The sequence below is a fragment of the Armigeres subalbatus genome, chromosome 3 (assembly GCF_024139115.2).
Source record: "Armigeres subalbatus isolate Guangzhou_Male chromosome 3, GZ_Asu_2, whole genome shotgun sequence".
NCBI lineage: Eukaryota > Metazoa > Arthropoda > Insecta > Diptera > Culicidae > Armigeres > Armigeres subalbatus.
The window spans coordinates 332,003,625-332,018,514 of NC_085141.1; the positions used below are offsets into that span (position 1 = coordinate 332,003,625).

The window sequence follows — 14,890 nt, forward strand, 5'->3', positions numbered from 1 at the left end:
AAAGTGAGCTGTAGCAGATAATGTCTGACCATGGTTTTCCGGTGAAACTGATTAGACTATGTCCATCGTTTCATGGCTCGAAAATAAGTATTCGGATTGCAGCGAGTATCAACCTATTTGTAATTTTATATTGATTAAAACAGGGTAATGCACTTTCAATTTATTATTCAACTATTGCACTCGAGGGCGCGATTAGGAGATCTGGCATATGTTTCCTAGGCTCTGCGGAAGACATCGACCTCATTGTGATCGATGCAGAGCAGAGTAATGAGTTTTGTTCCACTGAAAAGTGAGATGAAACGAAATTTAAGTGAAGTAATTGAAATGGGAGATGGAAACAACTCCACGGTGCCCCAGTAGACCGTTATTATAAAATAAAATGTCCATCAAAACCAAGTACATGGCTCGATTCCTGTGTAATTCTACCTCTGGACCAATTTTAAAAAAATCCTAGAGGAATCTCGAGAAATCTTGATTTGATATTTTAAATAAAGAATTTCAAAGAATCTATATTTAAATTCAATAATACCCAAAATACCTTCAAAGCCGTCCAAAAGTGGTCCAAGTTGTTTTCAACCAGTTTGCATTTTTTGCCTTTATTACAATTATAAATTTTTACAATGATTAGACTCACCAAACTGACTTGAAGTTGTTTTTTGTATGGGTTGAAGCCGTCTATCTTCAAGAATGCTACCTCTCGTTCAAAACCATTTTATGAATTCACGTGCAGGCTGCAGATTCTTTGTTGAATGCCATTCAGATTAAAGTTTGTATTTTTTGTATTCACAAATGTATTCAGAGCATCAGAAGTAAGATTGATATGGAAAAAATTGATGAAAAACCAACAGCTTAAAGATTTGTTTAAGTAGTATGCCCTTCTACGCATAGTTGTCCCATATTAGTTTTTGTGTTCGACTTTTCAAGAGCAGTCTATTTTGATGTATACTTTTAGAAAACTCTAACAGATTTCGAACTTTGTTCGGAAAATCGTGAAAACAACATCAAGTCTATTTGTCCCATTGCTAATTTCTACGCATAATTGTCTCTTGTGATTAAATTCATCATTATGGCGGATTCTGTTATTTTAGGAACACACATTGAAATAGCATTTTCTGTTCAGATCTTGCAATCTTAGCCTGTTGCACTGGTTTAATGTGGGCAATTTGTACAATACTCATTCTAACGACATAATCACTTCAACCCGTGGAAGGTTCACTTCCGATAGCATGTGGAGACATATGTCAATCGCAGTAATTCACAAATCATGCATTGAACGGGCCTGATATGCGTAGAAACCATAAACAAGTGCTCTGTTTCTCGCATAACTGTCGCCAAACTAACCTTTCATGATCGTTGTCAGCAAATTCTATTTGTGAGTGAAAATAAGAATGATTTCAATGAAATTAAGTCTTCTGAATGGTTCTGTAATGTAATAGTCTTATATTGCATCAGGTTATGCACTACCAATGAAAATTAGGGTTCAATTTTAAATGCCATTTTCTCCTTTGTCGTTTTTAAATTTGGTACAAGCATACGTAGAACGGCAGTGTAGTTGTTTAGCATTATATACAGGATAGATCTTCGTCAGATGCTGTAAATTGATTGACGGGCTTTATCATATTCTAGATTTCCCAAAAATGATCATCGGACTGGTAATGACTCCAAAGATGGCGGTAAGGAAAAGCTACGATTTTCAAAGGTGAGCTCGGCATCTAGAATGAGATCTCGAGAACCAAGGAGAACATCAGGAAAAATGCACAAGAGAAAGAAAAAAATACCTTTGTGCATATTCTTTTGGGTTTTAGTTTGACAAGAAATATTCAATTTTGAACTTTTAAAAACACTTTAATAAAAACAAAATGAACCATTGCTTATCTCGACTACACATCTAGTTACGTCATTACTCTGCCTAAACATTAACAATCTAATTAATATTTCAATAAGCAGGTTCAAGATGATTTCAAAAATTACGCAAGATACAGCTCTTTGAAACTCTAGCATGGTTTTGAAGAAGAATTGATGACTTTGCTAGCAGCTGGAAAGCAAGCTTCCATTCACGTTAAAGTACCATATCTTGAATTATCATGTTTCAGAGTTCTGTAAAGGTACCGGAATGAGTTTTGCTTACATCAAAACATGCTTTTCTAGTCCTGATTATAACTTTGATTTCAGTTAGTTGGGCAAATCACGAACCAGATGGCGGTATTGAGCAAACGTCAACTCAAGCAAATCCGATGCGCGCGCCACAAGTGATCGATTGGCCAACTAACGTTTGACCAGTAAATCAGTGAACGATGGAAATTTGACGAGTGTTAAGTCTGTTTGTCTGTGATAACACCTAACTACTGTTATTCTACGAACTCTGATCTTACTTCTCTCCATTATGAACATAAACACTAAATTAAAATTAATTTTACCTTTCATTCTATTAAAAATTGAAAGCAACACTTATACTAAACGGCAAGTTAGCCATACAAAAAACATACTTAAGTCAGTTAGGTAAGATATCAGTTGTAAGTATTTATGATTTCTAATAACGGCAAAGGATGAAACAAAGGCTCGTCCAGCTCTGGCAGACCAGTACCCAGTAGGTAGCTAAAGCTGGAAGGGTACGATGGGCGGGCATATTTCAAGAATGCCAGACAGCAACCCTGCAAAGCTGGTGGTTATTTCAACCGGCAGGTTCAAGAAGAATTGAAGGACATCTATCTGGTGGATTAATCAGGGTTTATGGTGATATTTTTGGATTCTTTTATGCTGCCGTTCTACGCATGCTTGCCAAATTCAAAAACGACAAAGGAGAAAATGGCATTTAAAATTGAACCCTAATTTTCATTGCTGGCGTATAACCATGATGCAATATAAGACTATTACATTACAGAACCTTAAAGACTTAATTTCATTGAAATCATTCTTATTTTCACTCAAAATAGAATTTGCGACAACGATCATGAAAATAGTTTGGCGGGACGTATGCCGAGAAACAGAGCACTTGTTTTATGGTTTCTACGCATATCAGCCCGTTCAATGCATGATTTCGTGAATGACTACTCGATTGACATATGTCTCCACATGCTTTATCTATGGAGTAAGACCTTCACGTGGTTGAAGTGATTATGTCACTTAGAATGAGTATTAACAAATTGCCACATTAAACCAGTGCAACAGGCTAAGATTGCAAGATCTGAACAGAAAATGCTATTTCAATGTGTGTTGCTCCATAAAATAACAGAATCCGCCATAATGATGTATTTAATCACCGCGAAACAATTATGCGTAGAAATTAAGCAATGGGACAAATAGACTTGATGTTGTTTTCAATGATTTTCCGAACAAAGTTCGAAATCTGTAGAGTTTTCTAAAGTATACATCAAAATAGACTGCTCTATGGTGAAAGGTCGAAATCCACAAAAACAACATGGACAACTATGCGTAGAAGGGCAGTATGGATGCTGATTTCTTAACTAAAACTCTAATCAAGATTTCTCGAGATTCCTCCTAGTTTTTAAAATTGGGCAGAGGTGCAGATTACCACATGAATCAGGCCCTGTACTTGGTTTTGATGGACATTTTATTTTATAATAACGGTCTACCGGGGCACCGTGAACTCTATACAACTCTGATTCTACCAGTGGTCCTTTAGGGACATAAAGTGTGGACGTTAAAGAGATGGACCGGAGAGCTTTCAAAGTGCCACGAAGAATACTAGGAGGAAACTAGAAAATGTTGTGTGACACAGACCACAAATCACGACTTCGTGATAGGACACTATCACGCTGGTAGCGTGGTTGAATCGGAAACTGGTGAAACATCGCCCAAGATCGACGATTATGAAGCTCTGCTCTTGTGACAGGCAGATAGCAATCTTAATAGCCTTTTCAGCGTTATCTCGACGCTCATCAGTCAACACAAGATCGTATATGTATATGTATTCGGTACCTAAAATGATTGAGGATTTTCAGTTTTCCCAACAATGCTCACCATGCCATAATTGTCATTATTTTTTAACTAACTTTGCGAAATGTTCCTTTTTTCTTTCCAGACACATTACCACATGAAATAACAAACCTTATCCGGCACCCTGTCAATATAGCGAAACTAGCACATACCACAAAATGCAATCGGAAACGATGACCGAGAGCAGCGGGTTCTTCGACCGGATAATGCAGTTCTTCATAGACAACCAGGACGAGCGGACGAAGGACTGGTTCCTGTCCAGTTCGCTCACCCGCTGATCATGATCCTGCCACGTACCTCCTTCTGCCTGTACGCCGGTCCCCGGTGGATGGCCAGAAAACCCTTCAAGCTGGAGAACGTCCTCATCGGGTACAACGCCGTTCAGGTGCTGCTCAGTGTCGTGCTGGTGTATGAGGTTTGTGCCGTCGCGTCTGTTGCGTGGTTGGAAGCATTTTGTTGATTCGAGGTCCAATTTTTCCGCAGGGTGTCCAAGGGGTTGGAACGGGTACTACGATTGGAAGTGCCAAGATGGACTACGCGGGATCCCATCGCTATGAGGGTATGTTGTCGATAACGAACAAAGTGACTATCTGAGCGAGCTTATTTTGACTTTTTTTCGAGTGTTTAAACAGATGGCTGGCGCAGTTTGGCTGTACTACATCTGTAAGTCGTCAAACTGCTCGATACAGTGTTCTTCGTGCTGCGCAAAAGCAAAATCAGGTATCGTTCCTGCATGTACCACCACACGTTGATGCCCGTCTGCGGTTTCATCGGTGTTAAGTACTTCGATAAGTTTCTAGATGCTGTCTTCAAAGAAATCTTATGGGAAGTGCACCGGTTTTGGCCAACTTAGTGCTAATTTGGCCAACCCTGAAATACTATTTTTCAAAATATTCGATCAGTTGACGCAGCGTTGAAGCGTAAGCGATATATCTCTTATTGGAACTAATAAAACCCTTGCGAATTGCTCTATTCTTGTAGTTATTCAAAATTGGCCAATGGAACATGGCCAAAACCGACAGATTCCCTATGAAAATTATTTTGGAAATTATTCTGCGTTTTGTAATAGATATTCGTACCTCTATTACTAGTAACGTACCTTTACTATGAAGATTTTTTGTTATTGCTTTATTTTGGTCATATTAATATTAATAAGTTCATGCAGACAATTGTAATTGTCAACGTAAACATATCAATTTGTCATTTTCTTCTTCTTATTAAGTATTTTCGGATGTACAGCGTTCATAATTAATGAATATTCATTGTACATAAAAGTAAAAATAAAAACCCCAATTAAAAATTAAAGAACCCAAAAAGACAAACATAAAAAATCTAATACACAGGTTTTTTTTACGAGGATACGTACCTCGCAAAAAAACCGTGTAAAAAAACCGCGTTAATTCGAAAATCCGTGTAAAAAAACCGTTAATTCGAAAATCCGTGAAAAAAACCGTTTAATTCGAAAATCCGTGTAAAAAGACCGCGTTAATTAGAAAATCCGTGTAAAAATACTATCGAAAAATTTTCCAAGTCCTTTTCAATGAAAAAGACTTAGAAGATTTATTGATAAGTGAAAAGTTATCAGTCTATTTGATTGACAAAACCTAAGAAACTGGGTATTGCCGGAACGGGCTCGATGAGCGAAAGCCGGAAATTGGTGTTTGGCGTTATTTTGAAATTTAAGATGGCCGACTTCCAGTTAGACCTGTGATTTTCTTATACCGTCGCCGCATCGGCGTGCCGCTGTATATGAATTTACAACGCCACCGAATATTTTCTACCATATCGATGGATATTGGAGAACTGTTAAAAGAAGTAGTGTTGAAGGTGTTGTACAATTTTGAAGAGGATTTTTACTGAAGTTCAGTTTTATCTAGCAGCATGAAGATTATTTACCCAACAAACATTCACTAGTTGAACTCATCAGTGTGATGATTTAATTCAGCGCTGTGTTGAATTATGCCTGTACTATTTCTTATCACAACTTCTCCAAGCTTTGTTCACACAATTTTGGCGAAGTTATACAACTATAACATCTCATTTTGAAAAACAACTTTATTAACTGATTCGTTAAACCTTTAATAAGCATTTTACTAAGCCTCAATTCAGCTACATGTGAATTCTTCGAAAATAATAACGCATAGAAGGTAACGTCAGTAAGATCTCCAATGAACGTATTTTGAAGCAATTGCTATTTTCATATAATCATTTTAAAATTTTCCTAGGTCTCGAACTGCTGTCATTTGATCATCCGCCGGTAACGTTGTCATCCGCGCCATCTGATTTGTTAGATATGGCTCACTCAATGCATAACATAAATAATCTTATTGCTGAATATGAATCATAATTGGACTCTTATTCAATAAGTCGATCTGTCAAACTACAGTTTTTAATAACTGTACAAGATTTTATTTCAACCATTGTTCACCAGTTATAACCATCGCACACTAGGAAAATACGTAAAAATGTCGATAAACGATAAAATAAAATCCGTCTATACTATTTTGAATTTATGAAAATAAAATCAATGTATATTCGCCTTCACAGAATCTCTTGATAATCGGTTGCGATATGATTGTCCTAAGATTATTCTAATTTCGCCGCAATAAAGATCAACATTCATGCGATAATATTGGGATTCCACACATCAAAGATTCAATATTTCGATGTTATTCAACGACGTTATGTCCCACTTTTAGTAAATTTCGTTAGTTAGTAAAAATTAGTTCAGCATGAATGCATGATTTTTTTATTCTCACAGTTTTGTTCGTTATAATCTCCGACACTTTAATAAGTCACGAAATAAAAAGCATGTCTTGAAAATAAATCTTTATTTTCTATAAATCAAATTTCCCAAATCTAGAATCCAGATTTTCTCTCAAACTGAAAAAGCATGTTTTTTCCACTGTGCGATAGATCAGATAAATGTGAAATCCAATGGTTAAGAAGGACAAAGGTTAAGAAGGATGTCTAATGCCTGCTTATTAACTTACTATTCAAACTCAATTCGACCACCCTTTCAGAGCATCACATCATAGTCGAACAAGAAACTTTAAAATCATTAGTTCAGTACATTGTTAATTCCCCAATCTGAAATGTGATAAAACAAACGTAAGTTCGACTTCAAATAAAGGTAGTAAACAAATAAATAGGCCATTCGAATATGTTTGATTAAATGCTGAAATGAAATCTGTCTACAAATTATTCAGCATCCATTTTTTCAGCTATGAAGATCACTAATAACAATAATTCAACCTAGATGCTTATTTGTAGCTTGTCGTTGTTTGTTGGGTAATTACTTATGTACTTATAGATCCTGTACGCTCCGGTGGAGCAAAGAAAGAGCAATGAAAGATCTCCATCCTGAGCGACGACCGAATCGCTTTACCTGTAGCCGGTTAGATTAAGTTCAATTCTTCTATGGACCGTCGCGTTAGCCTCTGGGTTTGCCTCTGCTGCGATGTCCCGCTGCGTTCCAGTCTAATGCTGTGTTGCATATTTCGTTTCCGCTCCTTCGTGAATTGGCCGATCCAGCCCCTCCGATCCGAGTTCCATTACTCGGCCTCACACTATCGGACAATGGGGCTCATTGTTTGAGATCCAGTTGTAGGCCACTGAAATATTATGTACCGTAGGCATCTGTTGATGAACAATCGTATAACGGTACAGATTCACGTTAGAGTTGAAAATTCGGTTTTGATGCGTTATATCTGCCTGTTCTTCCAGATATTACTTAAACTCGCAAAGGCAGCCCTTGCTTTCTTGATCCGTGCGCCTATGTTGATCTTGGTACCGCCTCTGACGCCATGCTTCAAAATATTCGAACTTTTCAACATTCTCCACTGATTGTCCAACTACTGTAACCGGAAGAGGTTGCCGTGTTTACGTCCTACGATTTGGTTTTGTTGACGTTGATCGCCTGCGGAAGACGAGTCGTTGAGCTTCTTCTGCATATCAGAGCACCGTTGAGCGAGAAGTTCACGTCATCAGCCTATGATGTCGTTTAGATTCTCCATGGTTAAAGGCTCGCATAGGTTTGGCACCTACCAGATAACTCGATTACAATAAAGACAGTAACGGTGATGGAATACACCTTGTCTCACACAGCTACGACCCGGATAGAGCCACGACCCCATTGTGCAGTACTCTGCACAAGAAGACGCATACTATGCCTCGATAGATGGATAATTTTCTCAGGAACCCCTTGCGTCTCAGGGTCCCCACATATTCTCAAGACCAAGTAAAGGGACTCTTGGAATTCGTTGACCTGCTCCAGAATGATACGGAGCGTGACAATAAGGTCCACACGGATCTTCCAGCACGGAACCCGGTCTGCTGCCCTGAAAGTCGCATCGATCTTTTCCTGAATTCGGGCTAGGATAACTTTGCATAGAACTTTGAAGACGGTACACAGCAACATCATGTCTGATAACTGACGAGTACACGTCAGGTCATCCTTTTGGGCACCTTCACTAAGATACTTTGCAACCAAACGACCGGGAAGGTTGAGGTGTCCTATTACGAAATAAATGATGCAGAAGATGAGCAGATGTCATGGCAGATGTTTGAATCTCTAGCAGTGGCGCTTCGGTGTTGACGCGTTACGTCGCATCCTGGACAGATCATGCTGGGTGTTGGTGGCCTGGTTGGCACTTGAAAAGGGTCGAAATAACCATTCGCGTCTTTACGGGTATCGTTGCATTCATCTTCGCCCCGATTAAGCGTTGTGAGATATCGTAGAGGAGGCGAATGTCCCTGGTTCTGTGCTCTCTCTCCTTCGTCGGCAAGCAGTCCGCCCGCACGCTTGTCCGTCGACAACATAATTAAGCCTGTCCACGTTAAATCTCGGACACCCATCTTCCAATGCGAATTTTAAAAAAATTCACAAACCACTAACCCAATCCATTTTTGTAACAAATGAATCTTTACACTCCATATGATGCTTTCAGCATGTTTTGACTCTCGTCCAAATTGATGAAATGGAGACAAATCACTTGTACATTATCTAAGTGTCCGAAATATAACGTGGACAGGCTTTAAGTAAAATATTTTATTAGAAGTTTGCATTCTTGGCGCCTTTTTTAATTTCTAGTTTTTTGTAGTAGGAGGAATTTGCAGGAATCATCGGAGGAATTTCTGGAAGGAATTCTTGAAGAGTGTCTGAAGACTTCAGAAGATTTCCTGGAGGTACTTCGGATAAATCTCCTGTGGAGCTTTCGAAAAAATCTTTGAGGAACTTCCGCATGAATTCTCGGAGAATTTCAGAAAAAAAACGCCGCAGAAATTCCTTTGAGGAACTGCTGGAGGATTTTTTATTCATATATTTATTTAGTAGGCACTCCGTGTTCTTAGCGCTACTGAACCGTGATCTCTGTAGTATTCTGCTGTACAGAGTCTATGGATACCCGTAGTTCGATATTGTTGTCGTTGCCGACATCATCGTGATCCTTTGTCCATTTGTGCATATGGTGAATCAATGATCGTTGCTCTGTTCGTTGCCATTTTCGAAGTACGTTGGAGGAATGCCTTCGAGATCAGTTTTATCAGTTGTTGTCTGGCAGACGTGTCCGTGAGGCGTTACCTCAAACGCCACCGTTGGGCACGCTGCCGGTGACTGAGGGTTTGGTAGAGGGATGGTAATCTAGCCCATGTTCATTCGCTTATAAGGCGAACGTATAGCCAACTACGCTACGGACACATGCCGGAAGAATTCCTTGAGGATCTTCCGGAGGAACTCCTTGAGGAACTTCCGGCGGAATGCTTTGAGGAACTTGGGAATTCCTCAGAACTTCTGGAGGAGTTCCTGAAGGAACTTCAGAAAAATCCTTTGTAGAACTGGGAGAATTCCTTCCAGCCACGAAGAAATTTCTTCGAGAAACATCTGGAGGAATTTCTCGCTTAACTTTTCAAAAGGACCTAAACAATATTTTTCAAATTAATTAATTTGAGTACTGCAATCAAAGCTCTTGTTTCGGACGGCAGAACGATCGCGCGATTTGCCGAAATTTTGTGTTTTACATGCGGGCTCTGAAGTTAATTAGTTCAGTGCGTGTTGGCTCTTGTTTCGGCCGGCAGTACGATCGCGATTTGCCTAATTTTGTGTTTTGCATTGCGCGGCCGGTAATAAAGTTAATTAGTTCAGTGCGTGTTGGCTCTTGTTTCGGACAGCAGAACGATGCGCGATTTGCCGAAATTTTGTATTTTGCATTGCGCGGCCGTAATAAAGTTAATTAGTTCAGTGCTTGGCTCTTGTTTCGGACAGCGAACGATCGCGATTGCCGAAATTTTGCGTTTGCATTGCGCAGCCATTAATAAAATTAGTGGTTCTCTTCGTCAACTTCCCTCGTTTGAATGGAGTGACGGGCAGGGAATTTGCGTTTATCACCTCAGAATGCAAGTTCGCATTGTTTCTTTCGTTCTGAGGTGATAAACCAGAGAGATCTGCTTCTTGTCACTTTGTTTAAGGGAGGGGTCGACGGGGGTCCTCTCTTGCGACATTCGCCCTTATTCGGATGAAGGTGCATTGTATAGCCACCACGATTTGCTATCACATATGCTATGCTATGCTATGCAATCAAAAGCTTTCATATTGGTCTGTGGATTGCAATATTCAAATTATTTCATTAAAACAAATGTTACTTAGGTCCTTTTGAAAAGTTAAGCTAGATTTCTCTGAGGAACACTTGGAGCAACTCTTGGAGGAAATTCTGGAGGAACTCTCGGTAGTGTTTCAGGAGGAATTCCGGATAAAATTTCAAGATGAATTTCAGGGAGTTCTTGGAGGCTTATGAAGAAATTTCAAAATATTTCTGGATGATTTCCTGAAGGAACTTTTGGAGGAATTTCTCGTGGAACTGGTGAAGGAATTTTGGTGGAACTTTCGAAGGTTGCTGGACGAACTTCGGAAGAATTCCCGGAGGAACTTTGGAACATCCGGAGGAACTTCGGAGGAATTCCGGAGAACTTCGGAGGAATTCCGGAGGAACTTCGGAGAATTCGAAATTCGGAGAATTCGGAGGAATTCCGAGAGAACTTCGGAGGAATTCCGAGGAACTTCGGAGAATTCGGAGGAACTTCCGGAGAATTCGGAGGAACTTCGGAGGTGGAGGAACTCGGAGGAACTTCGGAGAATTCGGAGGAACTTCGGAGAATTTTGCTGGACGAACTTCCGGAAGAATTCCGGAGGAACTTTCGGAGCAATTCGGAGGAACTTCGGAGGAATTCGGAGGAACTTCGGAGGAATTCCGGAAATTCGAGGAATTCGGAGGAATTCGGAGGAATTCCGGAGGAATTCCGGAGGAATTCCGGAGGAACTTCAGGAATTCCGGAGGAACTTCGGAGGAATTCCCGGAGGAACTTCCGGAGGAATTTCGGAGGAATTCCCGGAGGAACTTGGAGGAATTCCGGAGGAACTTCGGAGGAATTCCCGGAGAACTTCGGAGGAATTCCCGGAGGAACTCGGAGATTCCGGAGGAACCGGAGGAATTCCCGGAGGAACTTCCGGAGGAATTCGGAGGAACTTCGGAGAATTCGAGGAACTTCGGAGGAATTCGGAGGAACTTCAGAATTCGGAGGAACTTCGGAGAATTCCGAGGAACTTCGGAGAGGAATTCCCGGAGGAACTTCGGAGAATTCGGAGGAACTTCGGAGGAATTCCGATTCGGAGGAATTCGGAAGATTCGAGAACGGAGATTCGAGAATTGAGGAACTTCGGAGAATTCGGAGGAACTTCGGAGAATTCCGGAGAATTGGAGACTCCGGAGAATTCCGGAGGACTTCGGAGGAATTCCGGAGGTCGGAAGGCAGAACTTCCGGAGAATTCCGGAGGAACTTCGGAGAATTCGGAGGAACCGGAGGAATTCCAGGAGGAACTTCCGGAGAATTCCGGAGGAACTTCGGAGGAATTCCGGAGGAACTGAGAATTCCGAGGAACTTCGGAGAAATTCCGGAGGAACTTCGGAGGAGATTCGGAGGAACTTCGGAGAATTCCAGAGAAACTTCGGAGGAACTTCCGGAGGAACTTCCGGAGGAACTTCCGGAGGAACTTCCGGAAGAATTCCGAAGGAACTTCGGAGGAATTCCCGGAACTTCGGAGAATTCCGAAGGAACTTCGGAGAGAATTCCAGGAACTTCGGAGGAATTCGGAGGAACTTCGGAGGAATTCGGAGGAACTTCCAGGAATTCCGGAGGAACCGGAGGAATTCCTGGACAACTTCCATAGGAATTCCGGAGGAACTATAGGAATACCGGAGGAACTTCCATAGGAATACCCGGAGGAAATTCTAGAGAGAATTCGGAGGAACTTCCGAGAATTCCGGAGGAACTTCGAGGTCCTTTCGGAGAATTCGGAGAATTCCGAGGAATTCCGGAGGAACTCGGAGGAACTTTCGGAGGAATTCCGAAAAACTTCGGAGGAATTTCCGGAGAAATTCCGGAAGAACTCCGGAGGAATTTCTGGAGGACTTCGAAGGAATTTCTGTGGAAGAATTTCTGACTTCCGGAGAATGGGAACTTCCGATGAATTCCTGGAGGAACTTCCTGAGGATTCAGAAGGAACTTCAGAGAATTTCTTTAAGGAACTCAGAGGAATTCCTTTGAGAAACTTCGGAGAAATTTTCTGAAACTTTTGAGGAATTCTTCTGAGGAACTTTTAGGAATTTTGTGAGGATTTCCGAAGATTTTTTGAGGATCTTCCGGAGAATTTTTTTCTGGAAGAAATGCCGGAGGAATTCTTATAATGGTTTCTGGCCATTGGTATTGAAAGGGTTTCAGTCGTGTTATCAACCGGAAAACGGCCATCTTGAATTCAAAATGGCGGCAAATAGATTTTTGGCTTTTACTCGTCGAGCTCATTCCTTAATACCCATTCCAGGGGTTTCCAGTCGTTTTAACGAACTCAAATTCATTCTTTAAATCCAAAATGGCAAAACATTGATTTTCGGCTTCTACTCGTAGAGCTGATTCGCAATACCCATATTGCACAGGTTTCCGGTCGTTAATCAAACCGGAAGTCGGCCATTTTGAATTTTAAATGCCAAACATCGGTTTTCGGCTTCAACTCGTCGATCATTCCGGATATACCCATATTGCATGGGTTTCGGTCATATTATCAAACCGGAAGTCGGTCATCTTGAATTTCAAAATGGCGCCAAACATCGATTTCGGCTTCTACTCGTTGAGCTCATTCCGGCAATACCCATGTTGCATGGGTTTCGGGCCTTTATCAAACCGAAGTCTACCATCTTGAATTTCAAAATGGCGCCAAACATCGATTTCGGCTTCTACTCGTTGAGCTCATTCCGGCTACCATATTTGCATGGGTTCCGGGCCTTTATCAAACCGAAATCGCCATCTTGAATTTCAAAATGGCGCCAAACATCGATTTCCGGTTCTACTCGGGCCTTTTATCAAACCGGAAGTCAGCCATCTTGAATTTCAAATGGCACAAACATCGATTTCCGGCTTCTACTCGTCGAAGTTGGCCATCTTGCAAAATGGCCAAACATCGATTTCCGGCTTCTACTCGTCAGCTCATTCGCAATACCCATATTGCATGGGTTTCGGCCTTTATCAAACCGGAAGTCGGCCATCTTGAATTTCAAAATGACGCCAAACATCGATTTCCGGCTTCTACTCATCGAGCCCATTCCGGCAATACCCATATTGCATGGGTTTCCGGCCTTTATCAAACCGGAAGTCAGTATCTTGAATTTCAAAATGACGCCAAACATCGATTTCGCTTCTACTCGTCGAGCTCATTCCGGCAATACCCATATTGCATGGGTTTCGCCTTTATCAAACCGGAAGTCGCCATCTTGAATTTCAAAATGACGCCAAACATCGATTTCGGCTTCTACTCGTCGAGCTTTCCGGCAATACCCATTTTGCATGGGTTTCCGGCCTTTATCAAACCGGAAGTCAGCCATCTTGAATTTCAAAATGACGCCAAACATCGATTTCCGGCTTCTACTCGTTGAGCTCATTCAACCCATGTTGCATGGGTTCCGGCCTTTATCAAACCGGAAATCGCCATCTTGAATTTCAAAATGGCGCAAACATCGATTTCCGGCTTCTACTCGGCCTTTATCAAACCGGAAGTCGCCATCTTGAATTTCAAAATGGCACCAAACATCGATTTCGGCTTCTACTCGTCGAAGTTGCCATCTTGAATTTCAAAATGGCACCAAACATCGATTTCCGCTTCTACTCGTCGAGCTCATTCGGCAATACCCATATTGCATGGGTTTCCGGGCCTTTATCAAACCGGAAGTCGGCCATCTTGAATTTCAAAATGACGCCAAACATCGATTTCCGGCTTCTACTCGTCGAGCTCATTCCGGCAATACCCATATTGCATGGGTTTCGGGCCTTTTATCAAACCGGAAGTCGGCCATCTTGAATTTCAAAATGACGCAAACATCGATTTCGGCTTCTACTCGTCGAGCTCATTCGCAATACCATATTGCATGGGTTTCGGCCTTTTATCAAACCGAAGTCAGCCATCTTGAATTTCAAATGACGCAAACATCGATTTCCGCTTCTACTCGTCGAGCTCATTCGCAATACCCATATTGCATGGGTTTCGGGCCTTTATCAAACCGGAAGTCGCCATCTTGAATTTCAAAATGACGCCAAACATCGATTTCCGCTTCTACTCTCGAGCTCATTCCGGCAATACCCATATTGTATGCAGTTTTATACTCTAAAAACAATCGTTCCATATCCATAAAATTATTCTAAGTGTTTTCCATTCAAAAGACTTAGAAAATTTTGATCTGGTACCCGTTAATTCGAAAATCCGTGTAAAAAAACCGCGTTAATTCGAAAATCCGTAAAAAAACCTCGCAAAAAACCGTGAAAAAAACCGTGTAAAAAGACCTGGTGTAATAAAATTCTTCAAAAATCTTAAAAATTAGATGTTCAGAAAGCCTCA

General features: G+C 41.1%; 1 protein-coding gene and 1 pseudogene across 2 annotated transcripts in view; one reads left to right on the forward strand and one right to left on the reverse strand.

Annotated features, from left to right (window-relative positions):
* The window catches only part of LOC134225679 (elongation of very long chain fatty acids protein 7), a 368,124-nt gene that overhangs the window by 11,236 nt on the left and 341,998 nt on the right, over positions 1-14,890 (reverse strand). The window lies entirely within an intron of this gene.
* On the forward strand, positions 4,046-4,990 carry LOC134219795 (elongation of very long chain fatty acids protein 7-like; annotated as a pseudogene).